This window comes from Narcine bancroftii, chromosome 9, assembly GCF_036971445.1.
Source record: "Narcine bancroftii isolate sNarBan1 chromosome 9, sNarBan1.hap1, whole genome shotgun sequence".
NCBI classification, from domain to species: Eukaryota; Metazoa; Chordata; class Chondrichthyes; order Torpediniformes; family Narcinidae; genus Narcine; species Narcine bancroftii.
In genome coordinates, this window is record NC_091477.1 from 78,741,517 (window position 1) to 78,756,022 (window position 14,506).

A 14,506-nucleotide genomic window follows, 5' to 3' on the forward strand; every position below is an offset into this window, starting at 1 on the left:
CATTCAATACGATCATGGCTGATCTAATTTATGACCTAACTCCACCTACCTGCCTTCTCCCCATATCCCCTAATTCCTCTATCATGTAAAACTTTATCTAACCGAATTTTAGATATGTTTAATGAGGCAGCCTCAACCACCTTCCTGGTTAGAGAATTCCAAACATTCACTACTCTCTGGGAAAAACTATTTTTCCTCATCTCTGTCCTAAATCTACTCCCCCGAATCTTGAGACTGTGTCCTCTTGTTTTAGTTTCCCCAGCCAGCTCAAAAAACCTTCCTATATCTATCCTATCCATACCCTTCATAATCCTATATATATCCATATATCCTAAGGGTGCCCATATGGAAGATGAGGTATTATTCTTCCGATTTGCAGGTGTTCTCAGTCTGGCAGTGCATGAGAGACCATGGGCAGACAATTAAGCAGCCTGCTTTGTTGATCTGTAATTGTATTTTGTAACTTCGAACAATAAGGAAACATTCTTCTGAAATGAACAGTCTTAAAAATGCAGGATTTCCAATTATATATAAGAATAAATTGAAATTTATTTGAAGCTAATATTTTCATACATATTATCAGTTTTTAACTATCAGTGAACTGCCTTTGTCAGATTACATATCAGAGAGGATGCTTCCCAATGATCACTGCTGCACCACAACTGCACATTGGTTATCATGTTTTAACTGAAAATGAGAACACTGTATTGTATCAAAGGAGATTATTTTAGGGAAAACAGTAGAAGGTCTTGATTCAAGGTCTTGAATTAGTGCCTTCACAGGTGAAATAGTGAACTATGTTCCCCAATAAAATCAGATATAAAAATTAAATGAAAACCTGAAGTTTTCATTGCAGTCAATTAAAACTTAATTTTCACTAAACCAGATATTAAAGGAACGTCATGGTCATCAGGTGAATGAATCCTTGCTCCTTCGAGGAATGACAATTGTATGAGTACTAAGAGAAATAGCAGACCTATCTCATGCCGTGTAGATTATGATATGTCAGCAATTGACATTGTGCAATTGGGAAATGTGATTTGAAGAAAGAGCCTGTTTTCCGAAAATCCCACCAAACAAACACAGACTCTGATGTTCAGCCGCCATTTAGAGTGGACGTAATTAGAAGTCTTTGCCCTCAGACAGCTCCAAGAAAAGTGCAGAGAACAAAACAAAGGACTCTACATCACCTTTGTTGACCTCACCAAAGCCTTCGACACCGTGAGCAGGAAAGGGCTTTGGCAAATACTAGAGCGCATCGGATGTCCCCCAAAGTTCCTCAACATGATTATCCAACTGCACGAAAACCAACAAGGTCGGGTCAGATACAGCAATGAGCTCTCTGAACCCTTCTCCATTAACAATGGCGTGAAGCAAGGCTGTGTTCTCGCACCAACCCTCTTTTCAATCTTCTTCAGCATGATGCTGAACCAAGCCATGAAAGACCCCAACAATGAAGACGCTGTTTACATCCGGTACCGCACGGATGGCAGTCTCTTCAATCTGAGGCGCCTGCAAGCTCACACCAAGACACAAGAGAAACTTGTCCGTGAACTACTCTTTGCAGATGATGCCGCTTTAGTTGCCCATTCAGAGCCAGCTCTTCAGTGCTTGACGTCCTGCTTTGCGGAAACTGCCAAAGTGTTTGGCCTGGAAGTCAGCCTGAAGAAAACTGAGGTCCTCCATCAGCCAGCTCCCCACCATGACTACCAGCACACAAAACTCAAAACGGTCAACCAGTTTACCTATCTCGGCTGCACCATATCATCAGATGCAAGCATCGACAATGAGATAGACAACAGACTCGCCAAGGCAAATAGCGCCTTTGGAAGACTACACAAAAGAGTCTGGAAAAACAACCAACTGAAAAACCTCACAAAGATAAGCGTATACAGAGCCGTTGTCATACCCACACTCCTGTTCGGTTCCGAATCATGGGTCCTCTACCGGCATCACCTACGGCTCCTAGAACGCTTCCACCAGCGTTGTCTCCGCTCCATCCTCAACATTCATTGGAGCGCTTTAATCCCTAACGTCGAAGTACTCGAGATGGCAGAGGTCGACAGCATCGAGTCCACGCTGCTGAAGATCCAGCTGCGCTGGGTGGGTCACGTCTCCAGAGTGGAGGACCATCGCCTTCCCAAGATCGTGTTATATGGCGAGCTCTCCACTGGCCACCGTGACAGAGGTGCACCAAAGAAAAGGTACAAGGACTGCCTAAAGAAATCTCTTGGTGCCTGCCACATTGACCACCGCCAGTGGGCTGATCTTGCCTCAAACCGTGCATCTTGGCGCCTCACAGTTTGGCAGGCAGCAACCTCCTTTGAAGAAGACCGCAGAGCCCACCTCACTGACAAAAGGCAAAGGAGGAAAAACCCAACACCCAACCCCAACCAACCATTTTTCCCCTGCAGCCGCTGCAACCGTGTCTGCCTGTCCCGCATCGGACTTGTCAGCCACAAACGAGCCTGCAGCTGACGTGGACTTTTACCCCCTCCATAAATCTTCGTCCGCGAAGCCAAGCCAAAGAATTAGAAGTGGGTGACATTTGATCTTTAACTTACTGTAAATTTTGAAATAGTTTACAATGTAGAGTGATTAGGTTATGAGACAAACAATCCAAGGAATTGAGTTCAATTTCCAGAATGACATATATGTGGAATTTAAACCCAGTCATTTATGTGGTTTTAAAAGAGGGTGCGGGGGACGGGGACAACTGCTCTTAACAGCGATAACCTTAAAACTATCCGATTGTCAAACCTGGGAAACATGAAAATGGGGGCGGATGCTGGGAACTTGGGCAAACAAGTGAGCTGCTGGATGAACTACACGGACCAGGCAAATTGCATGGGCAGAAATAGGCAGTCAGCATTTCTGGTCAGGATACTTCATCAAGTCCAAATTAAATTAAATTTACGGTGCCAGCGATTGGGACTGGAGTTCGAATCCCGTGCTCTCTGTAAGGAATTTTTATGTTCCCCCTGTGTCTGCGTGGGCTTTCCCTAGTTTCCTCCCACCATTTGAAATGTGCCGTGGGTGTCGGTTAATTGGGTGTAAATTGGGCGGCACGGATTCGAGGGCTGAAATGGCCAGTTACCATGCTGTATGCCTAAATTAAAATTAAAAAGGATGAGTAATAAATGCCAGTCTTGAAACATTTTTAAATACTGATATATTGACAAATCTATAAATGCTCTGAATTCATAACCATTTATCAACCTAGGTGCAATGATATTTGAGGAGGATTGGATTATTTGGAATGCTAAAGGTTGTTCATTTGAGATAAATTTATTGCACAAAGATGGTGCATTAACAAAAGACTGCCTCACAATGGAGAGTACTGTTTTCCACTGTGTTTAGTAGTTTTCATGGTCAAATATGTGAGAATTGAATTCAAACCACAAATACTTGACCTGGTAAAATGCCACAATCTGAGAGAGTGACCTGATTGAGACAAACACGGCTGTGAAGGAGACATCTTTGTTGACTGGAAGGTCTGGACCTCAGAGCCATAGTTTTAGAATAAGGGGCCCTCTGATTAGTACAGGAGGGGAGGAATGCATTTCACACTACATTTTGCATATCCTTGAGATTCTCAACCTCAAATGTTCAAACATAGAGTATATTTGGGCTTTTTTTTTTGACAGTGGTGAAATGAGGGAAATTGTTGTGGAGTTGGTGGGCTTGAGGCACAGGGTCAAGCTCGAGAAGCTCTGCCCTTTAAAAAAAATTAAAGCGCTTCCACTCCTGCAATTATATTCTCAAAGATAAAGAAGAAAATGTTGGACTTTGTGATCAAGCTCTTGGGCAAACTAGTAGATTTTTAAAGAGACACCTTAACAGAGGAAAGCGAAATAGAGAAACAAAACAGTTTGCGACGGGAATTCCACAATTTAGAGTCAAAACAGCTGATGTGGATATTAGTATTTGGGCAAAGGAAGTACAGAATAAGTCGATAAGTTACCCTTGGTTTCTGGCAAATTCAGTCTTGTCAGTGGGACATTAAGAGTTAAGAAGAAAATAAAATGTGGGCTGCTTCTTGGAAAAATGAAGATCCTGCGGACTTTAATTGGTTGCAGGCGTTCCTGTGAAAAGAACTGCCAAGCTCCATTGGAAGAGTTTATTTTGAAGTGGAATTCATTCAGCATGATGAATACTCCACCAGAAGCATTTAGCCATGGTGGAAATAAAGTGACATGCACTTGAGAGAAAAAAGTGCTGCATGCGAACTGGGCTTGGAGAGGCTGCAGTTGCTGTTCATATTCATTTCCATCTTGGCCTGTATTGATGTGATTGATGAATCTTAATAAGGCCATTAGTACCTCCTTGTCATTTTCTCAAGTGCTTTATTTTTCACCTTCACTTAATCATTGTCCCTTTGTGGCTGACTAATCTGGAGCAGCAAAGCTCTCCAAAGGGGAGAAAAGAAAGAATCATCCTTGAGCAAAATACTACAGGTAGTGGAAATCAGAAATAAAACAGAAAATCCAAAGTAATTTAAGGACAAAAGGTTAAAATTTCATTTGAAACATCAATGGCTTGAAATTATATCTCTGGTCCATGACAACTTTTCAATTTTCTTTATGATTATTTGAACTTCCAGGCTTAATATTTACAAGTAAAAAGAATTTCGGCTCTTTCTTTCTTTTGCTGCTTGCCCCCTGAGTTCTTCCAACCAGATAGCATCAACTACTACTCTGGTTTCCATTGGGCCCCTCACCTGTCATTCTCTCTCTTTTTCCCTATTTTCTACCCCCCCCCTTCCCGTTTCCAGCTCCCCACCCTCATTGAGAGCTAGTCCCTCTCCCTATCACTTCCCAGCTTTTTTCCTCTTCTTTCCTCCCACCCATATCCACCTATGACCATGCTCCTCCCCTTCTTCCCTCCTTTCTTTCCCCCCCCCCTCTCTTTTATCAGGCGGCTGCCTGTTTTTTTTTTCTCATAACTTGACGAAGTTTTTCTCATAACTTTTCTGTATTAGTGCTCCTCCAGCAGATTGTGTTTGGCTTCAAATTCCAACATCTGCAATCTCTTGTGTGTCTCCAATGAAAGGCAATGACTTTTTTGGCACAAGTAGACTACATACTGACATTATTTCTGGTCACTGTTAAGGCAGCTTTATTCAGCTCTTATGTTCGCTCTTGGCCAAGAGCTGTGGTGGGTTCTGGAATGACAATAAAATAGGCCAGTTCATGCTTGACCTAGTTCATGTTTCAACCCTACTCCCTTCCCTTACACACTGCCACCTTGAGGCTGTATTAATAACTTCCTGCTCTGCAGCATTTAACCAATCAGAATCAGGATTAATTGTCATGAAAAGGGATGGCAGCAGGGAAGAAGTTGCCCTTGTGCCGTTGAGTGCTCGTCATTAGGCTCCTGTACCTTTTTTCCCGGTGGTAGCAGAGTGAAGAGAATGTGGCCTGGGTGGTGGGGGTGGGGGGGGGGGGGGGCGGCTTTGAGGATAGAGCTTGCTTTTTTAAGACATTGCCACATGTAGATGTCCTCGATGGAGTTGAAGTCTGACACCTGTGACGTCGCAGGCCGACCGTTGCCCCAGCTTGGAGATTTATCAGCATCACCAAGTTCAACAGTGGTCACTGCCCATTGTGTTCACCACAAAAGAAGAATTTCAGGGCTGGCTAGATTGTCACTGATGCCGAAGATACAGTAGGTCCTCACTTAACATTGTTTTATTTTTGTAAATTTTATTTATCATTTGCCTCAATACAAGTGCAGTATTTATCCATATCATAAAAATAATTTAAAAAGATGCAAAAAGAATACATAATTTCATATTTTCTCCCTCCCCAAAAAGTAGGAAAGATCGAAGAAAAGAAATAAAAGCCTGGCTGATGAACATATAACCTCTTGATTAATCAAATTTAAATTTGCATAGTGATCTTGTACCTTGAATCAATTAAGGTGAGTTGGAGCAGGAGTGACGGATGCTGTAGATGAAGTCATAGCAATAAAATCCATATAAAGTTTCCGAATCTTATCAAATTTTTCTGGTTGATTCTGTAAATTATACATTTTTTTCTCTAATGGTTTACAATTTAATAGTTCCATTTGCCATTTATTCAATCCCACATTATTGTCTAGTTTCCACATTACAGCTATACATTTCTTTGCTATTGCTACACTTAAAAACTTCTCCTGACTTGACATTGTTGTGACACATTCTTGGAAAGTGTTACTTTAAGTGAACTGACGTTAAACAAAATCTCTTTTACCCAATAGGCCCAATAATAAAAACAAGAGTTAAGTTCCTACGGTTTATTTCTGGTGACCCAAAACACTTCTAATATTGAACATTGAAATAAGAAAGATGAATATGAATCGGTGAGTGACGGCAGGCATAGTGCTGGGTGCCAAGATCCTGCAGTGATCATCATCCCTGAAGGGCAGAGAAGCAGCTTGGTCATCATCGTCAACGCCGAAGTTGAGGGTGGGAGTGTTACAAGAAGTTCCTGAGGGTGGAGTGATAAGCAGTTTTGGTATCGCTGGTGCTGCAACTGCTCGAACCTCTTGATCAGCTGGGGTTTTAAAAAAAACATGTCCAAGGTTTGTTGTCCTGCAGTTTTTTCTTGTTTGCATACTTCCTTGTAGCAGCTGTGTGCATTCATTATCATCCTGTTGCTTTCTGCACTTCTCTCTCTCTTTGAGGATCTTTCTCTGTGAAAATTGCCAGAGCTTTTGAGCTCAAACCAACCACGACTTGCCATGAAGGTTTCACTTTCACTTTCAGCACTGGAATCCTATTATTTCTTTAGTTCTTCCAATAAACTCCAAGCTTTCATTACGGCCATCAGCTCACATGGAGAGTTGCACTGATGCAGGTCTTCCATCCAGAGTCAAGTCTTTCCGTATTTTCCATTATTGCTGCTTCCACTCCGAGTTAATTTTGTAGCAGCTGAAGCTGTTACAGTTCGAGCACTCGCTTTAATCTTTTCGGCATTGCTCCAAACTGTATCGTTGTTGGTTGCTGACCATGAGCTCTTCCAATGTCCACAGCTCACTGCCCATTGTCAAATCTCCATGGCACTTCTAATTTTGTTTCTAATGATACACTTTCTCTGGCCAGTCTGGGTTCCCAGTGTGCACTTCATGCTTATTGCAACAGGCATAAATCAAGGAATAAACGTTTTAAAAGGCAGCACCTACCAGCATTCGGTTCAAGCCCAACTAGAAAAAGAGTGTAGCGCAGTATTTTATTTTTATTTTCTCTCGTCAATCTCATAATGACACAAGTTGAACAGAACGACATTATTCAAGGGCTTACTGTACTCAGCTGGTCAGGCAGCATCTTTGGATGCAGGAATAGAGTGTACACAATCAGTTTTTCTCTGACCAGTGTTTCTAACATGTTCTGTTTTTATTTCAGATGTTCCAGCATCTACAGTTATTTTTTGCTTTTCAATATTTTGATAGCTTTCTGACATGTGTGATGTGCTTTTATTTTTAAGAAAAGAGCAAAATGCACTGAGACAGAGTGAATAGCTATAGATGGTGGTGGTTAAGAAAAATTAAATGAAACATTTGCATCAATTTGAAGCAGCTGCTTTGAATAGTTTGCTATCTTCCTAATTCTATGAAATAAATAAAAAGGCACTGCCAAACCTCAACTGATGAATTTAGACTCCCATTTTTACTTCTGTGAGTCCTTATTAGTATTATCTGAAATTAATAACATGTTGACCTCCCCAGAGCCCCTATTGCCTTTTACCCCACCCCCCCTTCCCTCATCACCCACCCAACCACTGAATAGAATGTGTCTTGCACCAATAAAGCATGTAATGCCATTGTGATCATTCATAAATCATGATTGACAGCACTCTGACTGGCGATGCAGAATGATGTGTGTTTGAGATTTGAGCGCAAAATCTAAACTGACACTTCATTGGGGGATTCAATGAATGATGGACTATCAGAAGTCCCATCTTTTGATGAGATATTAAACTGGCATCCACTATTCTATCAAGAGGACGCGAAATACCCCATGGAGAATTTTGAAAAATACTCTCGTTCTAATCTTTTTTTTTCTCTCCTAGGCAATATCACATTTGTATTATCGGTTCCTTATTTCAATTTCCAAAGGCTTGTAAACCGGCTAGAGAAACACATTGCTGATCTCGATCTTCCTTCTGATCTTGTCTCATTTTCACTGCTGGAGAGCAACTACAGCAACCTTTGCAAAGTTTGTCACAGTAGCTTCCTCTCTCCCACCTTTTCGCATCTTGCAACTCCTGGAGAATGATTCCTGATATACTGAGTTTATATTTTCACATTGATGCTGAGTTTATGGATGGAGATTGCATTGTCTGCTTGGAGGCTGAATATAAATGATAAGGTGTGGGATAGAAAAACAGATTCTTATATTTGCATTAAAATCTTTGGAATAAGATGCATAGAGCATACTGTTTTGATCTATTTTATTTGCTTCCATTAATAGCAAAATCTGATGTATTTGTTCTCTCTTTCTTCCCCATTGCTGTTTCTCTCTGATGTGTGGCTCTCTGGATTTTTCAATTATCCTGTTCCTCCAACTCATGCCTGGATCAAACAGGTAAGAAATACAGTTTCAAAAAGTTATCATATTAAGTCTAGATAGATACATTTGCCATATCAGGGAAATAAACTAATTTTTAATGTTCACTAGTTTCTTGTCAGGCTGTTTTCACACCTCTATACCCATGCTTGACTGGGATTGTAACTGGCCAAGTTGGCCACCTTAACCAAGTAAATGAAGGATTCGCTGGCTCTCCCGTGCCCTGCCCCTGATTTGCAAAGTTACGGTATAGTGTTTTGATTGGGTTCCGGGGATTACAAGTGCAAATAGTGAGCAACTGCATCTCCTCATGTGAACCAGTACCTCCAATGTTGAGGGCAACTTGCTTGGGCCAAGAGGATCACTGCCTATTTGGACTTGCCTGCAGGACTTTTCACCTTTTCATAGTTGTATTTCCATGCTACATAGGAAAAGGCTGTGCATCCCATTGTCAGTACTTGCTCTCCAAGCACATCCTTTATGTCAACTCTTTGTAATCTCTTCCCTCTGATGTTCCCATGAGTTCCCATTCAATTTATTTGCTGCTTTCCTAAATGATTAGGTCATTTACAGTCATCCAGTGAACCTATGATTGTGCCTTTGGAATGCACAATTGTGGTCAAGGATAGAAGAAAGCTCTAGGTGATTTTATTTCTCCTCCTCTTGAAGTGAACTGCCATCATTTATAATATCCATCATGCCTCTTTGGACCCCCTTTGAAGTTGGCTTTGGACGATGCTTGAGTCACGTGCGGAGATATGGAATGTTCCACAGATCAACAAAAGATTTTAACTCAATTAAGAAAGCCCTCAACTATTGAAAATGTTCCTGAATTGGACTCTGATGTTCTTTAAAATTTAAATTCAGGCCATTTCGGCCCACGAGTCCATTCCGCCCAATTTACACCCAATTAACCTACACATGTGGTGCATTTCAAATGGTGGGAGGAAACTGGAGCTCCCGGGGAAAACCCACGCAGACATGGGGATACCGTACAAATTTCTTATAGACAGCATGGGATTTTAACCCAGTCCTGATCGCTGGCACTGTAACAGCGTTGCGCTAACTGCTACACCAACCGTGCCATCCCCTACAACATCTGTGCCGCTTCTCTCGCAAACAAATACAGTGGAATGTGCCACAATTATTTAATTGTGTTTCCCTCTTTCAGCAGGGTGTCATTTCAGCTTTAGTTACTTGTCCTCTGGTTATTTGAGATTTGATTGTTTTTGAGCTTTGGCTTTATGTTAACAATACAGGTATACGATCCTTTATCCGGAACCCTTGGGAGACAGTGTGTTCCGAATTTCGGATTTTTCCAGATTTTGGAAAGCCCACCCAAATTGTATCCACCCACACCCCCTTCCAGTCGCCCAGCCGCCTCCCCCAACGCCAGTCCCTCAGCTGACTCCCCCAACGCGCCGGTCCCTCATCTTCCCCGATTGCCGGTCCCTCAGCTGCCTCCCCCAAATGCTGGTCCCTCAGCTGCCCGGCCACCTCCCCTGACTGTTAGTCCCTCAGTTGCTCGGCTCTTTCATGAAGCAAAAAAAACTAAATGTAAAGGCAGAGATTCTCTGCCCTCATGTCAGAAAACTTGCCTTCATGAATGCTTCCTGACCAGCTCCAAGGCATCGACTCCAATACTTCTCCAAGGTAGTGTCAGCGTTAGAGTGCAGCGCTCCACCTCGCATCACTAATGTAATTTGGCTGCAAGCGGCTGGCTAGGGGCAGGCTGATAACATCACGGTGATGTCAGCCTGAGACGCAGGAGTAGGATTTTTTAAATGCTGACAGTGTGCACAGCAGGGAAGCTTTTCTGCCTGGGCACTAAAACTGGCTGCAAATATCTCAAATAACTTTCCTACCTGCTATGGGGTCGCCATTCTCCACTATAGGGCTCTTTCTGCGCTCGGCGTGTGTGAATGGCATTGACTCAGTAGGCGGCGCTACGGCACCAGTCACCCCGCCTCCATCAGGACACTACGAAGCGCCACTCTTCATGAAAGCCTTTTAGAGCTGCTCCATAAAAGGGTACATTCAAATTTTTCTCCGCACATTTTGCCAACCTTGAGGCGAAGGCTTGACGTGAAACCACCTAGTGTTTGCTCAAGATCCCTGCATTTGCAGTTCTTGTGTTTCTCTCCATATTGCTTCAACAAAACGTGCCTCTGAGATCCATAATTTCCTCCTCCACTTCCTTACTTCTCTACCTCCTTATGTCTGTCTGATGTAATTCTCCTCATGGGAGGGAGAATTAAGGGGTGATTTAAGAGGATTGTGACAAACTTTGAGGAACTTTGACAGATTTGATTTGGAAATGGTGAAAGATGACAAGGCACAGTTTTAATGCAATTGAAATAAAATTCCAGGAATGTTTGTCTGAAAGTGTTCAGACACATTCTTGGGTAGTCTTGTGTCGTTTAATGTAGCATCATAGTACTGCATTTTGCAGTTTGGTTTTAAAATGACAAATAAAGGCAACTTGAACTTGAAAGATAAGTTGCAGGTCCATGTGGAAGAGTTGTGGAGTGGGGCTGATTGAATTGCTCCATTCACAAAGCTCTGTGTGGTATATTGAGCTCAGTGTCTTTTGTCTGATTCATTGCAAGTCCTTTAGGCGTCTTCACCTGTAGATTTTGTAGACCAGAGATAAATTCTGTCTAGTAATAGTTTTGTGAAGTGAATTGAGATGTGATTTACTTTTAATGTGGTAAAACATGATTGACAACAGAAAATTCTGGAAACACTCAGGAGTGGGGAAAGATCAGTGCAAAGAGAAACAAAGTCAATGTTTTGGATCAAAGACCCATCATCAGAACTGAAAAATGAAAAGACGTGCCTGCTTTAAGTTACAGAGAAGGGAAGTCATGGGGAGAACAGAGGGAATCTCTGTGATAAGGTGCTATTGTTAAAGAATTGTTGCCTTGACAACTTTTTGTCTGTACTTTATTACTGACATTTTTCTGTTCTCTTCACTCACCCTGTGTCTGCAAGTGAAAATACATAATGCTCTCACTTTACAGTTTCTGATGAAGAGTCCTTGACCTGAAATCTTAACTGTTTCTCTCCCCACTCATTCTGTCTGACCTACTGAGTGCAGGTTGCTGGAACACCTTTATTCCTGTTTTTGTTTGGATTTCCAGGCATATGCAATTTTTAATTGCAGTCACATTATTGATGTGCATCTACAACTTGATAAAATGCCTTATCCTGTTGCCCAGTAGGAATAGCCACTCGATATTTCATGAGGATAATTTAATCAAAGGGTAAAGGCACAGGGATTAGCAGATCTGTGTAATTAAGGTTCAAGAAGAACCTAGATTCCTTTGTGACTTAGTTAAGAATTATTAGATGCTAAAAAGACAAATAACATCATGAATATAGAGAGAGAAGTTTGGTTGGTGTATGAAGAGTTTTGTTTCTTGAAATTATGCAAGTCTTTGATACTTTTATTACTTTTTTTACCCCCATCTCCTAAAAGAAGGGATTTTGTACTGAGACTGCAAGCTGGGACACCCATCCATCCTCTTCTTGTGTAAAGCTGGGAGAGTAATTGTCAGCTGCAGCTCAATTGCCTACATCAGCAAATGAATTCCTGCCCACAGCTTTCAGCCTCATGCATTATCTGACCTTGGGTGTCCCTGAATACCAATGAAAAAATAGCTCCTCTGGATGCTTCCATTTGTGTACAGAACTTGAAGGATATAATAAGCATTCATTTTCCTTTATTTCAGTGGTTTCCATGTTAACCACTCCATCTTATTACAATGATCTTCCTGCACTCTATGTTGAGGACCATGCAGCACCACCTACCCGACTGAGGACTATGTGTTCAAGTCCATCAAGCCCAACAGAAATTCAACTCGAAGCTAATACTTCACTTTTTTCTTTTGAAGTCCTCGGTTGATTATTTTAATAATGTGAGAAATGCTACACTTGTCAGTGGGTGTTTAATGCAGTCTGTCATCTGGTGGAGATTAGATTGCCTCACGCAGGCATCACAATCTTTCCATGGATCTGGTTTAAGGGCAAATCTCTTATTGATATTAGCATGCCTTGCACACCCTACCAAGAAATACTGGTATGAGTAACTGCATAATGTTAAGATCGGTTATTTTTTTCATTCTTTGTGCAATGTTGACTGGAGAAGTTTTTGTTTATTATTTACACATTAAGATAGCTTTCTTTTCATGAAATTTCTCTATTAAAGCTTTGACCATTGCTGAGTTTTTGATCTACTAGCTCAGAAATTCTTTTTGTTCAAGAATTGTTATTACCTGGCTTCCAACCACAATAATTCTGAGCATGACATTGTAAGGTGTTGACTTGGTCCAACACTCATTTGCACATGAAAGAAAAGTTTCAAGTACTGGAAAATATTCAATTTTGTTATTAATTACTAAATTATGAGGTTCTTTCGTGAAAACTTTGGTCAAAATTTATTATTACCAGTAGAAATGGAGGTAGAATCTGTGTTATGTACTGGAGATGTAAAGAAATTTATTTCAAATATGTATAAATTATTACAAAAGAAAGGTCAGAAGGAAGGGGTTCATAAATTAAGACATAGATGGGAAGTAGATTTAAATAGGCAAATACTTGAAAAAATGGATTGAGATATGTAGAGAAAGTATGAAATGTACAATAAATGTGAGATATAGGTTGGTTCAGTATAATTTTATTCATCAATTATACTTAACACCACAAAAGTTACCTAAAATGAATCATATTTATTCAGATTTATGTTTCAGATGTAGACAAGAAGTTGGTGCATTTTTGCATTCATTTTGGCAGCATTCCACAGTTAAACCTTTTTGGTTCATGTTGGGTAATTTATTAGAACAAATAATGGGGGTAAAGTTACCACAGGATCCAATCCATTTTTTATTGGGAGATATTAGAGGGGTCAAACCTAAATTGAAATTGAATATATATCAAGTGAAATTTGTTCAAATTACTTTCGTGATAGCTAGAAAATGTATTGCAATAACTTGGAAGTCAGATATTGATTTGGGATTGGATCGTTGGTTTGCAGAAGTTAGGAGCTGTATACCACTTGAAAAAATACTTATAATTTAAGAAATAGGTATCATACTTTTTGGAAAATATGGAGCCCATATTTACAAAGTGTGGCTATTAATTTTTAAATGAATCTCGTACATTCCTTTTCTCTCTCTCTTTACACATATATACACACCACATGTATTTTGAATGAACTTGAAATATTGTAATTGCATATTTTGTGGTTTAAAATAATGTATTCTAAAAGAAACAATCATTTGCACAGTAGTGGGTCAATTTGAGGAGTGGGAACTCTGAACTCACAATTTTGTACCTCTCCCCAAAGCCCATTGTATAATTGCAACTGCTGTGCTCACCAATCTGGATAGATACTCATGATCAAACTTGAGTCCTTCCAGGGCATGAGTTGATTCACTGAGGATCACTCGTGTAGGTCACAGAGAGTATTGATGAAGATCATCAATGAAGAGACATCCGATGAGATGAGAATTTATGTCATAGGCATGAGTACAATGTACTGATACGCCAACATTGGCTGCAGCCACACAGGTATACAAGATCACCAACTATGATGTATAAATTAAATTACCACAGCATGCCAAGTCAGAAAAAGAGATAATAAATATGAAAGGATAGACCAATACATATTCATAGTGGAAGAAAAGAAAAGTGACCTTCAATGGTGCAGACAGATGTTTTACTAATACCAGAATAGTTAGAGTTAGATAATATCAGGGTGTGTGGTCAGGGTTCAAGAGCTTGATAACTGTTGGCAACAACTCTTCTTGCACCCAGATATACTAGACTTCAGGTTTCTGCCTAAAGATAGCAGTGAGAAAAGGTTGTGACCACTGGGGATCTTTATGGTGTTGCCTGCCTTGTTGAAGTAGCATCTTGCATAAATGTCTTCAATGGAACAATCATGTGCAAAGAGAA

At 40.8% G+C, this 14,506-nt stretch overlaps 1 protein-coding gene and 1 long non-coding RNA gene across 2 annotated transcripts in view; both read left to right on the forward strand.

The window, feature by feature from the left end:
• Nucleotides 1-14,506, forward strand: part of LOC138742316 (heparan-sulfate 6-O-sulfotransferase 1-like) — a 330,538-nt gene that overhangs the window by 252,731 nt on the left and 63,301 nt on the right. The window lies entirely within an intron of this gene.
• The window catches only part of LOC138742320 (uncharacterized), a 61,469-nt gene continuing 53,161 nt past the window's right edge, over nucleotides 6,199-14,506 (forward strand). The window contains exon 1 of the long non-coding RNA XR_011344054.1: nucleotides 6,199-6,564. This is a non-coding gene — a long non-coding RNA (uncharacterized lncRNA). The remainder of the gene's footprint in view (nucleotides 6,565-14,506) is intronic.